Here is a 10,717-nt window from a genome sequence, read left to right as displayed (position 1 = left end):
TATGACTTCTTTTATATGAAACATCTAGAGTAAGCAAATCCATAGAGACAGTAAGTAATGGGCAGTTGCCTCGGGCCGGAGAGGGGTCAGCCGCAGGAGTGACGGCTAATGGGTACAGGGTTTTTGTGGGGGATGATGAAAAAGTGCCAAAATTGACTGTGACAAATACATGAAAAGTTATTGAACTGTACAGTTTTTGTTGTTGTTTTTGTGACAGAGTCTTGCTCTGTTGCCCAGGCTGGAGTGTGCAGTGGCACGACCTTGGCTCACTGCAACCTCCGCCTCCTGGGTTCAAGCGATCTCCTGCCTCAGCCTCCCAAGTAGCTGGGATTACAGGCATTCACAACCACGCCCAGCTAATGTGTGTATTTTTTTGTAGAGACAGGTTTTCACCATGTTGGCCAGGCTGTTCTTGAACTCCTGACTCAAGTGATCTGCCTGAATTGTACACTTTAAATCAGTGAATTGTATGGCCTGTGAATTTTATCTCAATAAAGCTATTATAGTAATGTATTTTTTTTAAAAGGGTGGAGACCCAAGATGACAATTAAAATACATGCCATCATTTACTGGGAGCAGGGACTATTGCCAGGACTCATTAATCTCATGTATCTTTCACAATAACCCTGTTGGCTTATTTTCCCCATGTTACAGATGAAGACACTGAGATTCAGAATGACTAAGTAGCTGGCCCAACAGCACTTAGTTCTTTATAGAGCTGTGATTTGAACCCAAGCGCATGCTCAATTTGAAGTACTTTTGTTGCCTCCTTAGAAGGCACCAGGAGCTAAGGCACCAGGCTGACGGGACAGACAGGGGCCCAGATCGGGGCTTCCTTTCTCCCCTGCCACTACCTGGCCTGGGCAGCCAGAGCTCACCATCAGGGCCCTCTATCTCTCCCTCAGGCCTTCTCCCTGCATCTCCCTGTGTATGGCCCCTCCAGCAGAAACCCAGCGGAGGCACTGATCTGGTAAACAGATCTGACTCAGGCCTCTCCAAGGCAGCTCTCAAGCCTGTCCACCAAGTAGCCTCCAAGACTTACTGCATAGAAATAATAATACAGTGCACAAAGATGGACAGACAAAGATGTTCATCACAGCGTTGTTTCTAATACAGAAAAACTAGAAAGAACCTAAATGTCCAGCACTGGAGGACTGGTTATTCCACGACAGAATTCTGTGCAGCCCTTAAAAATCCTATAGCAGCCAGGTGTGGTGACTCACACCTGTAATCTCAGCACTTTGGGAGGCCAAGGTGGGCAGATCACAAGGTCAGGAGTTTGAGACCAGCCTGGCCAACATGGTGAAACCCTGTCTCTACTAAAAATACAAAAATTAGCCAGGTGTGGTGGTGGGTACCTGTAATCCCAGGTACTTAGGAGGCTGAGGCAGGAGAATCACTTGAACCCAGGAGGTGGAGGTTGCAGTGAGCAGAGATTGTGCCACTGCACTCCAGCCTGGGCGATAGAGCAAGACTCCATCTCAAGGGAAAAAAAAAAAGAAAATCCTATAGCAGAAGCATCCAAAATCCTATAGCAGAAGGATCCTCACTGACATAGGAAAATGTTCACAATATGTCAAGTGAGAAAAGCAGACCCCTGCTAGCTGCTGCCCCTGCCAGCCAGGCCCACCCCTGCTTGCACCTACAATCCGGCCACATTAACTCTCTTCTGCTCCCCCAAATGCCCCAGACTTTTCTTCTCAGGTCTTTGCGGCTGCTGCTCCCTCTGCCTGAAATCCACTTCCCATCCCGTGTCATTCTCTTTCAAGCTGGCTAACTAGCTCTGCCGCAGCCTTCAGGTCTCAGCTGAGCTCTCTCTTGCCCTGGGAAGTACCCTTGGGCCCTCAGGCTGGGGCGGGGTCCCTCCTCTGTGCTCTCACAGCCCTGTGGGACCCCCATCATGGCACCCGTCACCCTGTGACTGGCCATTTAACTAATGCCACCTGCATTTGACTCCAGAAGATGAGCCCAGACCTGTCTAACTGGCCTGACACTGTTTTCTTAGAGTCTGATGTCAGAGGAAGCCTCTCCCAGTGACTTCTGTGGCAACTGGAGTGAAATCCGGTCTCCTCTTCATGTTCTCCAAGGTCTTGCATGGTCTGGCCAGTGTCCATGCCCCAACTCATCGTCTATGTTTTTTCTCAATCATTCCGTTCCAGCCACATGGGCCTTCTAGATGGTTCTCTAACATGCCGAATGCATGCCTGCCTCAGGACCTAGGCGTTTGCTGTTTCCTCTGCCTAGAATAAATGCCTGAATGACCAAGACCTGATGCTTCACCCCAACTGGCTGTCCTCTGGGCCCTGCTCTTCTCACCTGTAAAACAGAGATGGCCATCTGCCCAGTCTCTCTCTCTTCGTCCCCCTCCCTCCCCTGCAGGCCGTTGTGAGGGTCCCATGAGGCCGGGGGCGAAGCATGTTTGATGAAGCATGCAGGGCGGACGAACCTTGAGATATTTTAGGGGCCTTTGGAAGAACTCGCCCATTTAGCACAGGTGTCACAAGCACATTCTCATGGTGAATACTTGATTGGCCTCGTGTCCTTGAGAGGCTTTTCAAAGTCTCATCTGAAACTCCTCATCAAAAAGCTCTAGTAAAGCCAGTTCAAAGGGAGCCAATCACAATTCTTGCTGTACTTTATGCAACCAATCGGGTCAAGTATAATAAGACTAAAATTTATGTCACAAATAAATCAATCCTACTATGATTTATCTTTGCTAAGCTTGGGGGACTGGAGAGGGAAAAATTATAGTGACTAGTAGTTGTTATAATGGCATAGAGAGCTGGGGACCCAGCTTCCTTGTGGACCAAGAAGGGTAGGGCGAGGGCAGGAGGGAAGACAAAGGCAGGCTGTTTCCCACTTTGCCCCAGGCTGGGCCTGCCTAGGCTTGGCAGGCCATGTTCTGAGCTCATTGCCCCAGGTGCAGCCTGGCCTTTAGCACGGAGTCGCTGAGGCTGGGCAGGGCTTCTGTGGAATCAGGCATCTGGTGACTGCTTATCCAACCTTCCCAAGCCAGGAGGGCCTGGGGCAGGTGGCAGGGTATCTTCAGCCCTCTGCCTTCCCGGTGTGAGTCTCTCTCTCTCTCTCTCTTTTGTTTTTGTTTTTGAGACAGGGTCTCACTCTGTTGCCCAGGCTGCAGTGCAGTGGCACAATCACGGCTCACTGCAGCCTGGACCTCCTGGGCTCAGGTGATCCTCCCACCTCAGTCTCCCCAGTAGCTGGGACTACAGGCATACGCTACCATAGCCAGCTAATTTTTTGGTGTTTTTTTGTAAAGATGGGGTTTTACTGTGTTGCTCAGGCTGGTTTCAAACTCCCAGGCTCAAGGGATCTGTCTGCCTTGACTTCGCAAAGTGCCTGGATTACAGGCGTGAGCCGCCATGCCTGGCTGAGCCTTTCTTTGTTACAAACTTAATTTTCTCTTCTCCCAGGAGAGGCCCCAGATGCCAGATGGGATGCCAGAGGCTCCAAATAATCAGCTCTCAGGGCTCCTCTGCTCTTTTGGCCCATTCCTGGCTCCCTGAGTGTTTAAGGGGGTACCTAATGTCATACATACATACAATAGGCTATTTTCAAATTCTTACTAAATGACTCTACCTGAATGTCTGAAAGGTTTAAAAATATTTTTCAGGCTAAGAAAGGAAGGACATTCTGACAGGTGCCACAAGATGGATGAACCTTAAGGACATTGTGCTAACTGAAACAAGCCAGTCACAAAAAGACAAATACTGATTGCAGGTATATGAGGTGTCTAGAGTGGTCAAATTCATAGAGACAGAGGGTACAATTGTGATAAGCAGGGCACTGGGGAAGGGGAATGAAGAGTTACTGTTCAGTGGGTGCACAGTTTCAGTTTTGTGAGATGAGAAAGTTCTGGAGACCTGTTGCACAACAATGCACATATACTGAACGTTTTCAACCTAACGAAGGCAAATTAATATAGCTAGAGAGTTTACTTGGGCCAAGGTTGAGAATTGCAGCCCAGAATTACTTCCCAAGTTACTTTGAGAAATACTCTGGAGAACAAAGAAGATGCTCCAGGATTTTTAGAAGGGACAAATCATGAGAGGGGGCAATTACAAAATTGTTTTTCAGGAATTCTCATTGGTTTCCAGAAATGACATTGACTGTTGATTGGCTCTACCTGGTTGTACTATAGGATATGAGTTATGCTGTCTAGTGGGGATCAGTGTTAGGTTAATTTATAGATTTTGGTGGTGATACTCAGCCTAGAGACCATAGAGCAGGCAGCTTTGAAATGATTATTTAACTCCGAGTGGGTGGGAAAACATGATTGGTGTCTCATTCCAGTGCCTCTCTGGGCCTCATCATTTAAAAGAGCCTTGCTTTTCTTGAATAAAATAATTCTTTTCTTTCTCATTTCTCCCTTTTGATCAAAAATCTTTTTTCTGGAGAGCATTGATTAAAGTCTAAGTGTCAAGGTGTTCCTCATCACTGGGAGGGCTCATTCCTGGACAGTCCTGTCTCATATAGAGGGGGAAGGAGAAAATGTCTCAGTGAGGAATTTTAAGGGTGCCCAGAAGCCGAATTGGTATGGCATCACAGCGTGGCAAAAAATGAGACCTCAGTCAAGTCATTGATTTATATAGCTGCTGTCATTTGTTAAATCATCTCTCGTTTTCAGAACACTGGGATTTTAGTTTGCTTTGGAGAAGTAAAACAATGAGAGATATATAACAATAATTTGAATAGTACAAATTTAATGTTCATAAGTATTATCACAAAGAGAATTTGTATGCCAAAATAAAAAAAAAAAAAAAAGAACCTATTCCATTAGGGAGCCAACTTGAAACATCATGAAAAAAATTAAATCCAAGTTTTTCTTTAGAAACTTGTAACAAAAAATAATTCAGGATTCAGTTCAAATTTTGGACAAATAATAAAAACTCAAAGTCCGTGGTCAGGGCTAGAAGCTAACAGGTGTGCTATTGAAACAATTTTTCTCTCTCCTGTCACCCCAATTTTAGCAAAGATAAATCATGGTAGGACTAATTTCTTTGTAAAATAAATTTTAGTCTTATTATACTTGACCTGATTTTTTACATAAAGTACAGCAAGAATCGTGATTGGCTCCCTTTGAATTGGCTTTATGGAAATTTTTCATAAGGAATTTCAGATTAGACTTGTCAAAGCCTTGCCTTCAGACTGTGCTTATAATACCTGTACTAACTGGGTGAATTCTTCTCTCCTCAAGGCCCCTAAAATATCTTAAGTTTCCTTGGACTTCTCAGAAAGTGACATTCTTTACTTACCTCAAGGTCAGGAACCCTGTAAGGGAACCACATAGACAAGATATCAACCCAGTCTTTTACCAAGCCTATTAGCTTTGTAAAGTCAACTCAATCCCTCAAAGCAGTCTGAAAATCTATGAAAATAACTCATTCCAGTCAAAGCCTCGGTAAAATAACCAGCGTTCTCAATGGTGTCAGGTTCTTATTGAAATAACTATATTGCAAATATAGTTTACAATAACGACACAAATAGTTACTTTGAGAAGTGCAAATAACTATATTGCCATAAAATAAGAACACTCACAAATAGTTTCTGAGTTCTGGAGCAATCAGATAGGAAAGCAAATGTGTTAATTTGCTCACAAAAGTATAGTTCACCCAATTGCTATAAGTAGCTGAAAAGAAAAGTTTTCTTGACTCTGGAAAACAACGCACAAAATGAATCCACAATATTTCAAACAACAAGTCATAAAACATCATTTTAGACCTCCATTAGTTAAGTACAATGTAATTAATTCTTATTCTGCTTGATGCTGGGTTAGCAATCTTCACAAACTCCTGTGTTTTAAATTAAGGTTCTGGAAGTTTTTCCCTAGACCAATGTTATGATCTTAAAACTTATCAGAAACCTGACAAGTATTTAAGGATACTTGTCATTGTCCTTTCCACAAATTTCTTGAAGAAGCAGCTAATTTTGGACTATAGCTGACTATAAGACACTTTTTGAGAAGAATCAAAGTCAAATAATAATTGTCCAGGGATGATAAAAAACTTAGAATAGCCATGGTTAAAGACACAGTTGATAAGGAAATTTGGTTATTTCTGTGGCATACAACAATTTAACATAATGTTCATAATTATGACTGGTAACATACCAAGACATATCAGATTTTTTTGAAATTTCATACAACTTCAACACACATATTAATAACAGGTTTACATAAATACAATTTGAAGAAAATTAAACACCATTTCTTATTTGGTAATGCTTCCCATATGATTTTAACATACCAAATAAACTTGGACTTTCGAGGTTTATTTTTTTTGAATGTCCAAAAGTTAGTTTGAAATCAAAAAGACTCAATTTAGAATTTGAAATTTGATTTTGAGAAGTATGTCAAAAATAAAGGCTTAAAACACTTGATATCAAAATAAGATCACAGGTCAGTATAAAATTATAGTCACTCGTCTAAAAAGCAATTATTCAAATATTTCAAAAAGCAAATCTTTACTCTCTCATAGACAGGAGATTCAGTTTTCCAATCAAAAGACCTGATAAGGACAGCTTAAGACTAACAGAATATCTCTTCCTCTCCCCCGTTTCTTCTTTCTCTTTCTTTCCTTCCTGCCTCAGCCTCCTGAGTAGCTGGGATTACAGGCATCAGGCACCACGCCCGGCTAATTTTGTATTTTTAGTAGAGACAGGGTTTCACCATGTTGTTCAGGTTGGTCTCGAACTCCCGACCTCAGGTGATCTGCCCGCCTTGGCCTCCCAAAGTGCTGGAATTACAGGTGTGAGCCCTAATTTTAATAAAACCTTATAAATAAATCCATCTACTCTCAATCAGCTTTGACCACACAAGATATTTCCATAAACCTTTTGTAATCTCTTACAATTTTTCCATTCCTCTTTCTTTTCCCAACTTTCTATATCCATTCAGTTAATCTATTTCATTTTTTCCTTCTTTTATCCCAATTTAACACAGTCTTTAAATAACCTCTAAACTAGGCAAAATCACATTTTCTTTAACAAAAACCGTATACTTATGTCTTGTAATCTTCCATCCTAAAAACATATCTTACTTTCCTTATATATTTGAATACAGAATTATTTTCCTTCTGGTCTCTAGTATTAGCTACCATATATTAGTCAGAATTTTAAATCTTAGTAATCATAATTTATACTGAAAACCTAAGAAGTAATTTTTTTTTTTTAGACAGAGTCTTACTCTGTCACCCAGGCTGGAGTGCAGTAGTGCGATCTTGGCTCACTGCAACCTCCGCCTCCCAGGTTCAAATGATTCTTCTGCCTCAGCCTCCGAAGTAACTTGGACTACAGGTGCACACTACCACATCAGCTAATTTTTTGTAGTTTTAGTAGAGACAGGGTTTTACCTTGTTGGCCAGGCTGGTCTCGAACTCCTGACCTCAGGTGATCCACCCGCCTTGGCCTCCCAGAGTGCTAGGATTACAGGTGTGAGCCACTACACCCAGCCAGAAGTAATTTTTAACTGTCAGTTATGTACTAACAATTTATGAATACACATTTTATAATAGTTGGAAACACAGGCTTTCTAATAGAACAATTGTTCAATGTGGAATAGGATATTTTTACTAACAAATCTTATTTATTTATTTAGAGACAGGGTCTTAATATGTTGCCTGAGCTGGAGTATAGTGGTGTGATTATAGCTCACTACAGCCTCAGACTTCTAGGCTTGAGTGATCCTCCTGCCCCAGCCTCTCAAGTAGCTGGGACTACAAGCATGCAACACCACTCCTGGCTAACTTTTAATTTTTTATTTTGTAGAGAAAATGTCTCACTATGTTGCCCAGGCTGTTCTCGAATTCCTGACCTCAAGCTTTCCAAAGTGCTGGAATTCTAGGTATGAGCCAGCACACCCAGCTCCTAAATATCTTTTGTTTCTATGAAACAAGAAATCAAAAGTATATGAGCTTAAAATTATATGTAGGAATTAATGTCTTAGCATTATGTCTTCTTTGGAAATGATCTAGATATTCAATAAATATTCATGATTTAATTTAGCTTGGCAAAACCTAAAGGTATAGTTACCAAAAACGTTTTCCCTTTTGTGGCCATTGCCAAAGCAGGAGGAGCCAAAACGAAATTTGATCCCTTTGTGACTGTTTGTTTGTTTGTTTCTGAGACAGAGTCTCGGAGTCTCACTCTGTCACCCAGGCTGGAGTGCAGTGGCACGATCTTGGCTCACTGCAGCCTCTGCCTCCGGGATTCAAGTGATTCTCCTGTCTCAGTCTCCCAAGTAGCTTGACTAAGGAACTTCCCACAACCAGAGTTTTGACCCATGATAGTATAGGATTTGGAGGACGGTGAGTGCCCATCCCAGGAAGTGTGCAGAGCCAAGGCTCAGTGGGCAGCTGTCATCAGGAAGAGGATTCCTGCACTGGTGACAGGCTGAAGGAAATGACTTATCAGGCCCTTTATTTGGTCTTGGTCTCTCTGGATAAGGGTCCCAAGATTCCCTCCCTTGTTGTGGCCACTTAGCTGGGATTACAGGTGCACACGACCACGCCCAACTAATTTTTGTGTTCTCAGTAGAGATGGGGTTTCACCATGTTGGCCAGGGTGGTCTCAAACTCCTGATCTCAGCTTCCCAAAGTGCTGGGATTACAGGTGTGAGCCACTGTACCCAGCCCTAATTAATTTTATTAAATAACGTATTTTTTTTCTTTTTAAAAAATGGAACACTTCAGAATTTGCATGTCATCCTTGCACAGGGGCAATGCTAATCTTCTCTGTATTGTTCCAATTTCTATCAATCTATCTATTTATTTATTTAGAGACATAGTGTCTCTCTGTCACCCAGGCTAGAGTGCAGTGGTGCGATCTTGGCCCATTGCAACCTCCACTTCCCGGGTTCAAGCAATTCCCCTGTCTCAGCCTCCCAAGTAGCTGGGATTACAGGCATGTGCCTTCATACCCAGCTAATTTTTGTATATTTAGTATAGATGGGGTTTCAGCATGTTGACCAGGCTGGTCTCAAACTCCTGACCTCAGGTGATCCACTCACCTCGGCCTCCCAAAGTGCTGGGATTACAGGTGCGAGCCACTACACCCAGCCTTTGTTCCAATCTTAGTATATGCACTGCCCAAGCGAGTACCTACCTCACTGAATTTTAGAGAGCAAGGTAGGAAATTTACATTTCAAAGCACAGAGAAGGAATTTAAGGTTTCCAGAAGACCACTGAAGTTTTACATTTTTTTCCTTCAGCAAATCATACCAACATGAAAGGAAGGGAACCGAGGAAGGGACTCTCCAGAGAATTAAACGAGGGGTCTCAGTCACCTGGAAGAAATTCCCCAAATCAAGATCCAAAATAGAAAAAGCAGAAAGGCCCTATTTTAAAAATTATAGTCTGAATATCTGCTTTTAATTAAGTCAATTTTGGACTATAGAGCTCTTAAGAAAATCTTTTTATCAGGCTTTAGCCAGGTAAATAACGAACATTCTTTGTGTGTGTGTGTGTTGGCTTTTCCTTTCTGAAATTTAGTATAAGAAGAGTTTTGGAGGAAGGGCATATTTGTTTATTAGAGGTCTAGGGTAACCACTCTTTTTTTTTGGGATGGAGTCTCACTCAGCTACCTAGGCTGGAGTGCAATGGTACATTCTCGGCTCACTGCAACCTCCACCTCTCAGGTTCAAGAAATTCTCCAGCCTCAGCCTCCCTAGTAGCTGGGATTACAAATGTGCACCACCACGTCTGGCTAATTTTTTTTTTTTTTTTTTTGTATTTTTAGTAGAGATGGGGTTTCACCATGTTGGCCAAGCTGGTCTCAAACTCCTGACCTCAGGTGATCCGCCCACCTCGGCCTCGCGAAGTGCTGGGATTACAGGCGTGAGCCACTGTGCCCGGCCTTAATGTGTTTAATAATATATTATGTTATGAACCGTTGCTAGCCAAGTGGCCACAACAGGGGAGGGAATCTTGGGACCCTTATCGAGAGAGACCAAGACCAAATAAAGGACCTGATAAGTCATTTCCTTCAGCCTGTCACCAGTGCAGGAATCCTCTTCCTGATGACAGCTGCCCACTGAGCCTTGGCTCTGCACACTTCCTGGGATGGGCACTCACCGTCCTCCAAATCCTATACTTATCAGGTCCTTTATTCGGTCTTGGTCTCTCTAGCAACGGTTCATAACATAATATGTTATTAAACAGCTTAAGTCTGGGCAGGGTGGCTCACGCCTGGAATCCCAGCACTTCGGGAGGCCGAGGCAGGTGAATCACCTGAGGTCGGGAGTTCGATACCAGCCTGACCAACATTGAGAAACCCCATCTCTACTAAACATACAAAAATTAGCCAGACGTGGTAGTGCACGACTGTAGTCCCAGCTACTCGGGAGGCTGAGGCAAGAGAATTGCTTGAACCCAGGAGGTGAAGGTTTTGGTGAGCCAAGATCATGCCATTGTACTCCAGCCCAGGCAACAAGAGCAAAAATCTGTTCCCCCCCCAAAAAATAAGTTACATATAACATAATAAATATATTTACATAATATTACATTTTCATTCATAATTACATTAAAATTTACACATTCACATTAATATACATATCTATAATTATTTCATTCTTACATTTTGGTTGTATACTTTTAGGTTAACTTCTTCATGTAACATTGATTTTGTAATGTCATTTTCTTTAGAATAAGAAGATACTTTAGTCTTTTCTCTAGTACAGTTGACCTTTTTTTTTTTTTTTTTTTTT

The 10,717-nt window shown here is 42.5% G+C and overlaps 1 protein-coding gene, 1 long non-coding RNA gene and 1 other non-coding gene across 8 annotated transcripts in view; 2 read left to right on the top strand and 1 right to left on the bottom strand.

Moving 5' to 3' along the window:
- Positions 1 to 10,717, top strand: part of ADA (adenosine deaminase) — a 118,906-nt gene that overhangs the window by 65,304 nt on the left and 42,885 nt on the right. The window lies entirely within an intron of this gene.
- The window catches only part of LOC108312996, a 16,684-nt gene that overhangs the window by 3,290 nt on the left and 2,677 nt on the right, over positions 1 to 10,717 (top strand). The window contains exon 2 of the long non-coding RNA XR_001828889.2: positions 3,632 to 3,738. This is a non-coding gene — a long non-coding RNA (uncharacterized LOC108312996). The remainder of the gene's footprint in view (positions 1 to 3,631; positions 3,739 to 10,717) is intronic.
- Positions 8,686 to 8,792, bottom strand: LOC119473111. The gene has a single exon (XR_005202294.1). It is a non-coding gene; the product is annotated as a U6 spliceosomal RNA (small nuclear RNA).

The sequence above is a fragment of the Cebus imitator genome, unplaced genomic scaffold, assembly GCF_001604975.1.
Source record: "Cebus imitator isolate Cc_AM_T3 unplaced genomic scaffold, Cebus_imitator-1.0 Scaffold132, whole genome shotgun sequence".
NCBI classification, from domain to species: Eukaryota; Metazoa; Chordata; class Mammalia; order Primates; family Cebidae; genus Cebus; species Cebus imitator.
The sequence above is the reverse complement of the archived record's forward strand: the minus strand, read 5'-3'. Positions and strand labels throughout refer to the sequence as shown.